Genomic DNA, 13,393 nt, shown 5'->3' with positions numbered 1-13,393 from the left:
CCCTCAACCGTGTCTGATCCATCTCCCGCGCATCCGCCCTCACGTCTTCTCCTCCCTCCCAGAAACATGATAGGGTCGTATACAGCAGTGATGGTAAAAATTCCAGGGGTAGGGGGAGGGGATGGCTGGTCCATTCTCCAATGCTGGGATGTTCTGATTCTGGAGCTGGAGGGAGCGGTGGGGTGTGGGAGGGGAAGGATTCCAATCCCAGATCTGGCTGAAGGATATTTGGCGGGGGTGGGGAGGGGTGGGGGGGGGGGGGGTGGGGTGGGCGGTGGGGTGGGCTTTCGATCCCATGGAAGCAGGTAAGTCTAGGGCAGGTGGGAAGTATTTCTGTCCTCCTGACCCAACGGCCTTACTGTAAGGACACTTTACCTTTTCCCTGATGTGATTCTTGCCTCCCTCAAACTGTCCAGTTTCTCAAAGCCCAGGAATGGCGGCTGGCCAGAGTTAAACCTGGAAGGAAAGTTAAATGTGAAGCTTCCTGCCTTATTGTAGTATTTAACTGGTCAACCAGCTTCCTGAGAGCAGGATGGCAGCCCAGCCTTTGCACCACTTCCATTTAACCCAGGAGCGAGCAAGTAAGAGCTAAGTAGGAGTTGGGGTTTGAGATTTTAAAAGCTTTTATGTCTTACTAATCCCAACAGTTCCATTTTGGGGATAAAAGTCCCCCCAATGTTTTGGATTGCTGACTTTTCATCAGAATGGGGATTAGAGATGTCATTGGTAAATCTGTGAACAAAGTCCATATTGTGAAAATGACAGTGATGGTAATGCCATTTAACATCAAGGGGCGATGGTTGGATTCTCTCTTGTTGGAGATGGTCATTGCCTGGCACTTGTGTGGTGTGAATGTGACTTGCCACTTGTCAGCCCAAGCCTGGATATTGTCCAGGTCTTGTTGCATTTGGACATGGACTGCTTCAGTATTTGAGGAGTTGTGAATGGTGCTGAACATTGTGCAATCATCAGCAAACATTTCCACTTCTGAACTTATGATGGAAGGAAGGTCATTGATGTAGTAGCTTAAGCTGGTTGGGCCGAGGACACGACCCTGAGGAACTCCTGCAGTGACATCCTGGAACTGAGATGACTGATGTCCAACAACCATAACAATCTTCCTTTGTGCTAGGTCTGACCCCAACCAGCAGAGAGTTTTTCTCCTGATTCCCATTGACTCCAGTTTTGCTCCTTGATGTCACACTCAGTCAAATGCTACCTTGATGTCAAGGGCAGCCACTCTCTCCTCACCTCTGGAGTTCAGCTCTTTTGTCCATGTTTGAACCAAGGCTGTAATGAGGTCAGCAGCTGAATGGCCCTGGTGGAACCCAAACTGGGCATCAGTGAGCAGGTTATTGCTAAGCAAGTGCCACTTGATAGCACTGTTGATGACTCCTTCCATTACTTTACTGATGATCGAGAGTAGACTGATGGGGTGATAATTGGCCGGGTTGGATTTGTCCTGCTTTTTGTGTGCAGGACATACCTGGGCAATTTTCCACATAGCTGGGTAGATGCCAGTGTTGTAGCTGTACTGGAACAGCTTGGCTAGGGGTGCAGCAAGTTCTGGAGCACAAGTCTTCAGTACTATTGCCGGAATATTGTCAGGGTCCATAGCCTTTGCAGTATCCATTGCCTTCAGTTGTTTCTTGAAATCGCGTGGAGTGAATTGAATTGGCTGAAGACTGACATCTTTGACGCTGGGGACCTCTGGAGGAGGCAGAGATGGATCATCCACTCGGCACTTCTGGCTGAAGATTGTTGTGAATTCTTCAGCCTTATCTTTTGCACTGCTGTGCTGGGCTCCTCCATCATTGAAGATGGGGATAGTTGTGGAGCCACCTCCTCCAGTGAGTTGTTTAATTGTCCACCACCATTCACAACTGGATGTGGCAGGACTGCAGAGCTTAGATCTGATCCGCTGGTTGTGGGATTGCTTAGCTCTGTCTATCACTTGCTGCTTATGCGGTTTGGCACACTAATAGTTCTGTTTTATAGCTTCACCGAGTTGACACCTCATTTTAAGGTATGCTTGGTGCTGCTCTTGGCATGCCCTCTTCATCGAACCACAGTTGATCCCCTAGCTTAATGGTAATGGTAGAGTGGGGGATATGCCAGGCCATGAGGTTACAGATTGTGTTCGAGTACAATTCTGCTGCTGCTGATGGCCCACAGCGCCTCATGGATGTCCAGTCTTGAGTTGCTAGATCCATTCACAATCTATCCCATTTAGCACAGTGGTAGTGCCACATAACACGCCTCAACGTGAAGGCGGGACTTCGTCCCCACAATGACTGGTCACTCCTACCGATACTGGCATGTATCCGCTGCAGGCAGGTTGCTGAGGATGAGGTCAAGTATATTTTTCCCTCTTGTTTCCCTCACCACTTGCCACAGACCCAATCTAGCAGCTATGTCAATTAGGACTCGGTCAGTAGTGGTGCTACCGAGCCACTCTTGGTGATGGACATTGAAGTCCTACCCAGAGTACATTCTGTGCCCTTGCTACCCTCAGTGCTGTTCAACATGAAGGAATACTGATCCATCAGCTGAGAGAGTGCAGTACTTGGTAATCAGCAGGAGGTTTCCTTGCCCATGTTTGACGTGATGCCATGAGACTTCATAGGGTCCGGAGGCGATGTTGAGGACTCCCAGGGCAACTCTCTCCTGGCTGTGCCACTACCTCTGCTGGGTCTGTCCTGCCACTGGACGGCGATGGTGGAGTCTGGGACATTATCTGTCAGGTATGATTCTGTTGCTTGACTAGTCTGCTCTCCTAATTTTGGCACTAGACCCCAGATGTTAGTAAGGAGGACTTTGCAGTGTCACCAGGGCTGAGATTGCCATTGTCGTTTCTGGTGCCTAGGTCAATGCTGGGTGATCTGTCCAGTTTCATTCCTTTTTTGTGTCTTTGTAGTGGTTTATTACAGCTGAGTGGCTTGCTGGGCCATTTCAGAGGGCGGTCAAGATTGGTCACATTGCTGTGGGTCTGGAGTCACATGTAGGCCAGACCAGATTTCCTGCCCTAAAGGGCACTAGTGAACCAGATGGATTTTTACAATAATCGACAATGGTTTCATGGTCATCATTGGACTTTTAATTCTAGATTTTATTGAATTAAAATTCCATCATCTGCTGTGGTGGGATTCAAACCCAGCTCCCCAGAGCTGTACCCTGGGTTTCTGGATTACTTGTCCAATGACTCACTGCTGCATTTTCTACATTGCAACAGTGACTACACTTCAATAGTGCTTTCGTAAAGCACTGAGATTGTGAAAGGCACTATATAAATGCAAACTCTTCCTTTTCTCATTATTTATTCATGAAAATTTACATTGCAATTGCATTTTATACATAATGTGTTCATACAAAACTCAGCATTCCGTACAACTACAAAATGTATGATTCAGAGGCTCATTTGATGAGTAAGTGCATCAAGACGGTTCATTGGATGATTTCTAAATCATTTCCCCACCATTTATAATTAAATTGCTGGGTAGTACAAGGAGAGCTAGTAAAAGATGCATTTAGCATTGCTATTAGTAAATTCTTCTTCATCCAAAGAATGATCAACACATGCAATGGGCTTCCAGTTGGAACAGTGGTGGGAAATTCCTGAGGTTATTTAAGAAGCCATTGGGAGGATTGTATTTTAGATGGGTTGAATGACCTTCCTTCTCTGTATTTACCTTTTGGATTTTGTGAGCATACATTGTTCCATTCCTGGTGGGGTTTAAATTTATGCCACATCAGGAAATCTGCATGAGTTTTTATTTTTATTATATTTGATAATTTGCATGTTTCTTACATAAGAAGGTAAGAAAAGTAACAACAGGAATAGTCTACTTGGCCAATTGAAGGTCATCCCTCCAGCAAAATCCACTCTCATGTTTTAGCATTAACAATTTTGTCATCCCTAATGTTTTCACCTCTACTGCTACTAGCTGGCTGATTAGTCCAGATGTTTATCACTGTTTGAGTAAAAATATCTGTCCTGCTCTCTGTCTTAATACCATGGGCTGCTAATACAGCACCCATGCAGTGCAGCTAGTAATGGTGCAGTTCAGCTGTTGTGTGTACTAGCACAAAAGTGGGATAAAATACTGAACATGCTGGGGCTCTTTTCTGTAGAAAACAGAAGGCTGAGAGGCCAATATGAAGTTGTTTGCTCGAGTAGATGTTGAAAAGATAGTTCCACCTGTGGGGAGCTAAAAACTAGGGGTCACAAATGTAAAATAGTCATTATTAAATCCAGTAAAGAATTTATGAGAAACTCCTTGACCCAGAGATTGGTGAGCACGTGGAACTCGTGACCACATAGCATGGTTGATAATATTAGCTTAGATACACTTAAGGGGAAACTAAATAAGTACATGAGCGAGAAAGTAGTAGAAATTTGTGCTAGATGTAGTAAGGTGGGAGGAAGCTCATGTGGAGCATAAAACACCAACATGGACAAGTTGGGCTGAATGGCCTGTTTCTATACTGTAATTTCTATGTAATTCTATGATCTTGCTGATAGCATGAGCTGAGCTCATTTATATACTGGGCACATTGCCCAGGTGGAATCTCAGGGTCAGAACCTGAGGTGCTAGCAGCCAGTGAAGTCTTTTTACTCCATGTTCTGCACTGTATGATTTACTGGCATGGAGGGTTGGGATAGGGTCTATGAGGGATGGGGATGGACACTGGGCAGGAGTGCCAGGGTCTTTATTTTTTAAACTTCATTCTCCTTTTCAGTGCCCATTTCAAGCTGAGTGTTGTGCTGCTGGAGCAGTTTTCAAGCACTTCAGCCACACCATGAAGTCATCCCTTCATTCAATTATCTTTCTGGGCATATTTTGTGCTTTGAGCTCCCTTTTTTGCTGGGCATGCACAGCCAATCAATCATATGATAAGTGGGCATTCAATGCAACTCGGGGCTTTGGGTGCCTGCCACTAGATTGTCTAACCTTACAGCTAGCTAATTTTAATGTATGGTCCCTGGCCCTGCTTTACGACCTTAAAATAACATTCTAAGTTACCTTATTTGTAGCATTTAATATTTTTTATACTTACTGAGGCATCCTTTCTTTCATATACTGTTGATGGTAAGAAATTCTCATAGCTCATGTTTTTTATATTTGGATTTAATCTTGTTACTCTTCCTTCTCCATTCTCCAATATGCGCATATGTTCAGAAAATGTACACAACTGGAAACACCACTTTTACCCTATTGTGACCAATATTACAGGCACTCCCACAGAAAAATTTAAATAAACTGTCATGAGAAGGAGTGTTAACTGTCACACAAGTAGAATAGATATTCTTAGCTTGGTGTCGTTGAAAGTTGACCATGGCTTTGGCAGTTACCATGTTATTAATATCTAAGAAAAACTGCAGTGCCTGTGTTTGCAATAACAATAAGAGGCTGAATAACTTGACCAAAGTAGATTATCTTTCTGACTGTCCAATCTAAGAAATTCCTCATCAACTGAGTGAAGTGACACATTCCAGTTCCTGTACTTCTTGAGTGCAAATGGAAGATTGAGGTGGTCTCAGAATCTATGTTCTAGTTTTCACTCCGCTGCTACTTGGTTTAAAGAACATTCAAGCTGCACTACAATGATTTAAAAAGGAGGTATTAGGCAGGTCTAAGAAGTGCTCAACAAACATAGACAAGTAACCCTGTCAAATAGATCGCTTGGAGAGTTGGACTCAGTGACGACTGAAGTGATACACAATTGTAATAGGTTCTCCTGACCTTAAGTAGCTCTGTTGGTTATGAAAACATGGGGTGGAATTTTCCCATCATGCAACTAAGTGTGGTGGCGGGTGGTTTTAGTGGCACCCGCTCTCTGTAATGGCAGCAACTTGCACCTGATTCTGTGCTTGGAGGGTCATTCATTATGCAGAGGCACATATTGGTCCAAATCATCTTGAGGGTCGGGAGCTGATTCATTCATCCACCCGCCATCAGCAGGCAGGTTCGAAGGTCCGGGCGCCATATTTAAAGGGCAGTCCAACACACAGCGTCACTCTCTCAACCCACCAGAGATGTCTGGCAGCCAGAAGAGGAAGGCCAAAAGCCTGAAGAAGAAGGCAGCACCCCACTTCACATACCAGGCCAACCAGGCCTTGATCAAAGGGGTGCAGGCGCAAAGGCATGTGCTCTATCCCAGGGATGGCTGCAGGAAGTACAGCAGCCTCACCTCTCTGGCCTGGGAGACCATCACAGAGTAGGTCAGTGCAGCTGGCAACTGCGCCTGAAATGCCACTCAGCGCAGAAAGAGGATGAATGAGCTCATCTGCTCCGCTAGGGTAAGTCATTCTTCAACACCCTCCAATATCAAACTCTTATGCACTCAAATGGCTACTCTCTTCAGGGGTCTCACACAACCATATCAACACTTGTGCTCTCACCAAAACTTTCACATCATCATCTGGCTATCACATTTCTCACACTCCATCCCCTGGTCCTTCTAGGGAGGGCTCACCACAGGGAACATGCATCTCATGCAATCTCAGCTCCATCCCTTCTCATCACATGTGTGATGTAAGCATTTCTCATCCTTCTTCCTCAAGGAACACCATTGAGTGAGGGCAGCTCATCAGCATTGATATTGTAGAGGCACTTGTGTCTCCTCAGTGATAGAGGCAGAAGAAAAGACATGCATGGGAGGAGGAGATCCCTTTGTATGTCCACATCTCAGTCGCAGCAGCGTTTGCATTATTAGATGGTGGCAAAGTCAGTGAATCTTGCAGCTTGGCTATCTTCATCCAGAGCAAACCTAGCATAGTGATGGGCTTCCTGTAAAGGGCATCTGTGACCTCCTTTATGCATCAGTGTGTTGCGGACTGCGAGCTGCCACACAGGTCCCCTATTGATCCTTGAAAAGAACCAGAGGCCAAGAAATTGAGTGCTGTGGTCACCTTCAAAGCCACTGGCTGAGGATACCCTCCAACTCCACATTGCATCAGGTCTTCACGAAGAATGTGGCATATGTGATGTATCAGATCTCAGGACAAGCGCAGACATGCACACCATTGCCTCTCACTCATTTGTAAATAGGAGGCTCTTGGACGATAAACCCTAGGTCTGGCAAGTTGACCCCGTTGTCTTGGTCTATTCTCCTCACTGTCCTGTTCATGCTCTGGCTCCGCTTGACCATGTCCCTCCTGCTGGAGCTGCATGCGGAGTCGCCTCTCCGTCCTTTGCCTCCTCCATTGCATTATGACCCTGATAAAGGCTGCATTGAGCACTGGATCCATATGTGCTTCTGTCTCTTCTTGGAAAGGAAACATTGTAGACATTAATGATTCAAGGGACAAGAAAATGAAGCTCAGAAGATGAAACTTTTGGAGATTGTTAGGGTCCATAGTTTTTCCTGAAGTACTGGAAAGAACATATATTTTATTTCTGTTGGACTGTGGATTAAAATTATATTGGCCGCAGGTTGAAAGACATATCCACTGGAACAGGATGAGAGTTATATACAAAGTTGTAGCCCTGGAACAGAATGTGCCATGAAAGACAGGATGGTGCCAGAAAGGAGTCCTGGACAAAGGGAACTGCCTAGCAACACTGTTTTAATTGGCTCCTGACCCAGTGACTGGTTTTGTGTAAGAGGCAGTGCAACAGAATAGCTCCTAGCCTGAAAGGAACAAGACCTAAAACCTCTCTCTCCTGTGTGTGCAAGATTCCAGTAATCTTACAGTAGTAGCTGGCTGGCTTTTCTCCTCCTCATATCTCTACAATCTGCTCTCTCTCTGAAAACCTCTGTCAAGAGGCAAAGGGGAAAATCACTATTAGAGACATTGAAAGGCAAGTGGCTCAACCAGTGAACTAAATACTGGAAGTGCTGGAAGACCGCCTTGTGTCATCAACAAGAACTGAAACAAATTTGGAAGACATTGATCAAAATCAACCCATCGAATCCTGTACTCTGGACTGGTGCTATTGAACTTTTTTATCCCACTCTTAAAATCCATGTTTTGTGCATCTTATGTGCCTTGTGTGTGTGTGTTTTTGTGTGTGTGTGTAGGGATTTAAGAAGAGGGTAGAGTTTAGGTTATAGTGTTAGAAATTAGCAGTTCGTATTTCTTTCTTTTGCCACTGGTTAACGCCAGTTTGTTCAATAAACAGTTATTTACTGATTAAGTTTACAAACCTGGTGCTCGTATTTGGTTAACCTAAATTAAACAGTTAGGTAGAATTGGGGCAATCTGGTGGTTTGATCAAACTTTTCACATTTGTTGCGGCTCAGGGAGCAGTGGGACTTGATATTGCAGTGCACTATCCCCAGTGAGTTGTGACACTACTTTTTTAGTGGCTGATGCTGCCTAATCCCTGAGACACTAGTGCACACATCGAGGTGACCAAGATGGCATCGCAGAATTGTAACATCTTGAGCCCTGTATAGGATGTTAAAGTTTCAGTGAAATGAGTGACCCAAACTAGCTCTGTGCTCCAATCTCTAATGTGGCATATTACCAGTCAGTTGGTCATGGTCAATGAGTGGATGCCCTTTCGCCCATTAGGAGTGTCAATCTGGTGAACACGTGACAGGCCTTCATTGATGGAATGCCATACATGATACAGTTGTGCTTCCTTCACTATTGCCTGCATTCGCAAATTCTACATTCCTATGTGTTACTGTGTGCACTATGTGCAGCTACTGTGATGTGAAGCCACTGAGTTCTGTTGTGAGTGGTGGCCGAGTTGGTACTATTGATAGAGTTGATCTGCAGACACTTTTTGGGTGGAAACTTTGTTTATTTACAAAGTACTCAGCAGCAACTACATGTGTACTTTCAACTCAAACTCTATCTCTACACTACCACTACTGACTATGGAGGTAGCCCACGGTACTCTCCTATTGGATACTAAAGATCATGTGATCTTCCTTAACAAGAATTATTCTTAAAGATATATTACACCATATTAGAACCATAATTACCACACCTTTTAACAATGCTTATGAAGCAATTGGCTTTCATCGCAAGGAGGTCTTCCTCCTTTCTTTCTAAGCAGACTCCTGCGGCAACAAGACGTTAGAGGGTGATCTCAGAAAGGCCCCCCTCATGTTCGACCTTCTCCCTCATTGCCATTCCACAGCCTTCCCTCCCCCTTTCCCCCCTTATGTTCATTAAACCTACCCTCGCATCACAGCCCACCCCTTGGTTGAAATGCTAGTTTCTGGAAGTGGAGGCCTGCATGAGTAGCGCAGCACAGTGGTGCTCCACGGAACAATGTAGGCAAAGAGCAGGAGCAGACCAACCCTACAGCCCCATCAGTGTGGCATTGATTATAACAAAACCAGCACAGTGCTATGCCAGGCAGGCTATGTATGTTCCACTCACCTCGAAGTTACCAGCAAACTGAGGTCCGACTTGTGCACACCACCCCTTTTCAAATGGATTTGAGGCTGACTCAATTTCCTGCTGGTGTGACGCAAGATTGGAAGGCCTCACAGGATTCCGACGAGCAGCTGTTCTAATGCGCGTTTATGACATGTTAATGAATGCAAATGGCGATTGTGCCACTGGTCAGCGCGATAACCGACCCACCATGAACACACCATCAGGAGAATTGCAACCTGTTTTTAAAATGGCGGATTTGCGACTTTTTGCTGGCTGCTGGATTCTCCGCTCCCGCCCGCCACGCAGCCCACCATAGGCGGGATGGAAAAGTTCCGCCCATGGTCTTTGTTTGGCATGTAACTGGATGGGTTTTCAATCCATTAGACATTAGCCTTGATTTCACATGAGCATAGACAATGAAATATATTAAATTAACTATTTGCAAAAGTTCTAACTGTATTGAGAACTCATGAACCAGTTCCCTGAAAGTTTGGATGCACAGAATGGATTGTACAGATTGTAATAAGTGAAGAGAGTCCAGGATGCTTCTCCCCAGCCATGCTTGGGTAGTAATGATTATTATGAGACAATATTAACATAGTTATATTTGCTTTTCGTGAGATTTATTAAAATTTCACATACCTACAACGTGAGTGGGATGGATTTGATTCCGCATTAATTTTAGGGAAAAAAGATCCCCTGACAGTAATAAAAAAGCAATTAGTTTTGCAAGAAGCAAGTCTTAATACCATACCTGACTGGTGAAAGATTAATAGGCAGGTATTTGACTAATGAGCTGGATGAACATTCAAATGCCATGTTTTTTTCATTCTTGACAGCCCTAACATATTGACATGCACACCTGCAATGACCTATTTTGTATATATATTCCTTCTACTAAACTGAATTAAAAGACTTTTAAATATGTTTGAACATGTGACATACTTGATTTATAAGCTTCAGCAGCGTGTAGTAAGTGAACATATGTCACTTATTAAGTCGTACAGGGTTTGTGTGTGTTTTTATGAGTACCACATCACAAGATTAACTTCTAATCATTTCCTTACAAGGTCAAGCATCAGACAGAGGAGAAAAACGTCAGAGGAAATCTAACAGCAGGTTTATTTTATTCAAGATTTACACCAGAAAAAATCTAAAAGGTCTTTGTTTTCTGGTAAGAGTGTGTGGTGCATTTGGATGAAAGGAAATGAAAGCCAAACCCATGGTTCAGTAGATTCACTCCTACCTCTGAATCAGATGGAGCGTTGCACAGTTGAAGATTGTTATGTGTAGCTGTGTATCTTTCTCTTTACCTGCCTATCAATCATATTTACAAATATCAGCTTTGGCGCAGTGGTTGCATTCTTGTTTCTCAGTCAGAAGGTTGTGGGTTTAAGGTCCCACTCCAGAGGTTGTGGCACAAGATGTAGGCTGACACTTTGGTGCAAAACTGAAGAAGAGCTAAACAATTGGGGGTGCCATTTTTCAGATTGGAGGCCCTCTCAGGAGAATGCTATCTCGAAGAAGAGCAAGGGAGTTTTACCTGGTGTCTTGGCCAATAAATATCTTTCAACCAACATTACTGAAGTAGAATATTTTGTTATTATCACATTGCTGTTTCTGGGACCATGGTATGTGCAAATTAGTTGCTCCATTCCTTAACTAACAATAGTACAACTTTAAAAGTAGTTTGCTAGTTGGAATGTGCTTTGGAATGTCTTGAGGTCATGAAAGTGCTTTATAAATGCATATCTTTTTTGTTTTTCTTTCTTTCCCCACTTCACTCAGCGAAAATGAAAACAATAAAATCTTGGGGCAGAATTTTTCCCTTGTCTGGCGGGCTAGGCTGGGGTGGGCGGGGGCAGTCGGGAAGCCAACCGCTGCCTGCGATTGGGGCTGGACCACGATTTCAGGTTGGTGGGCCAATTAAGGCCCAACAATGTGAAACACGAGCAACAGTGCTCAGCGCTCCCTGTGCGGGGTGGGGTGGGGGGAAGTGGGGGAGGAGGGCGAGCGGGGAACTTCGCGCATGCGTGCGAGTGAGCGCTTGAAAATCTCCCTGAGGCACTGAGCTACCTCAGGGAGATGAAGAGTTTTAAAAATTAGAACTGAAGATTTTAAAAATATTATGAAACATGTCCCCTCATAGGGACATGTTATTAATGACATTTAAAATGTTTTATTTTATTTTTATTTGATGTTGGAAAACTCATCCCACCCGTGGATGAGGTTTCCAAAAAATTCAAAGGCCGCCTGGCCTTTTCGCCTGCCTGCTAACTGTAAGGTTGGACGGGCAGTGAAAAATTTAAGTTAATTAATACTTTAATGGGCTTCGTTGGCCTTCTAATTGTCGGCGGGCATGCTGCCGATTCTTGTGCATGCCCGCCAACCAAACTAACGCACGGTTGCACGTTGATCTCAGGATGCTCGCCCGACATCATCGCGTGCCATTTCACGCTCGAGCAGATCGGGCGCACGCCCACCCGCCAAGGTGAAAATTCTACTCTTGGTGACATTGAATGCTTCCCTATTTTATGATAGTCTAACAGGCATATGAAGTGGATTATAACCCTAACCCCTTTTTGGGGCTATCCCAGATCAGGAGCATTTTCTTAATAATCACCTTTACCCGAGTTCAAAATAACCAACTCCTGCAGACACTTGTTTTGGGCCTGAGTAAGTGAACTACTTCTTCTTCAAGGAAGATAATCATGAAGAGATATTCCCTCCTTCCAGATAGCCTTTTTAAAAAAATAGTCAGTAGCTAGTTTATAATTACCTGGATATTATAAGGGTCCGGGGATCTCTTTAGAAAAAAGGTATCTCCCCATTTAGGGGTATACGGAGAAGGGGTTATTTAAATTTGTGTACAGAATACTATGTGAGATGTGATATGTTACTAACTTATTTACAAATTTATTAAATAACCAAAACATGTAATACACTTTAAGTAGCTAAGTACATCGCAACATTAAAGATTAAAAAAAGATGGAAAACATAATCTTAGTCCTAATATTGAATCCAGAATTTATTACAATGCTACAGTCAAAAATATCTTAGAATATCCATCAAATATTTAAAGTGAAGAGTTATCTTAAATCCTAGGGCGATTAGCTGTCTGACTACCAGAGCATCAAACTTGTCAATTAAAGTGTCCAGTTACTCAGCCAACTTGAGAACCATTGATTTGATTTTTTTTCAACTCTTCTGAGTTTCTGTGGCAAAAACTCATCTTTATACCATATTGAACTGAATTACATCATCATTAATTAACTGTGGTTGTTGCCTCTCTGTGTAAGCTCCTCCCCTTTTTCATAAGGTTATATCATTCCTTATTACTGGTCAATTATTTAATTGTTGAGGATTGCTTTATTATGTAGTGAGCTTTTATTTGGTTAATAAGATGTTTGTAATATTTTCCAGTAGGAACGCCTATAATTACTTTTACTTGTTTCTTACCTTTATAATCTGTCTTTTATAAAAATGGCTTTTTAAACAGGATAGTCATTTTAGATGTTTTTTTTATTTAGGTCTTCCAAAGGCTACCCCCCTTTTTTTCAAACTCAGGTTGATTCTTGTAAGAATGATGTGGAATTTTCCATTTAAGTTCTGTTGAAGAGTCATGAGGACTCGAAACGTCAACTCTTTTCTTCTCCGCCGATGCTGCCAGACCTGCTGAGTTTTTCCAGGTAATTCTGTTTTTGTATTCCATTTAAGTTGATTGATGATTTTAAATCAACTGATAATAGTTCAGGTTTTGTTTGTACCATATAGAGCTATCTTTCAGTGAATCCTACTTTATAAAAGAAAATCAATGTCACCTTTTTTGCAGACAAAGTTGACCTTGGTGTATTAACATACCATTTTTTAACATTCTTTGCTAAAGAATGAGTCATTTGGAATTGTGAAATAGATAGAATTTAAATGTGCTGTTTTCCTTGAAGTACCCCATTTCTGGCATCGATGTCCAAAATAGGCTCCTAACAAATTCCAGTAGATTTTGTAAACATTAAGGCTGGAATTTTGCTGCACCCACCCCATCCCCTGCAG

Source organism: Carcharodon carcharias, chromosome 7 (genome assembly GCF_017639515.1).
Source record: "Carcharodon carcharias isolate sCarCar2 chromosome 7, sCarCar2.pri, whole genome shotgun sequence".
Classification (NCBI taxonomy): Eukaryota; Metazoa; Chordata; class Chondrichthyes; order Lamniformes; family Lamnidae; genus Carcharodon; species Carcharodon carcharias.
Note: the sequence above shows the minus strand (reverse complement) of the source record.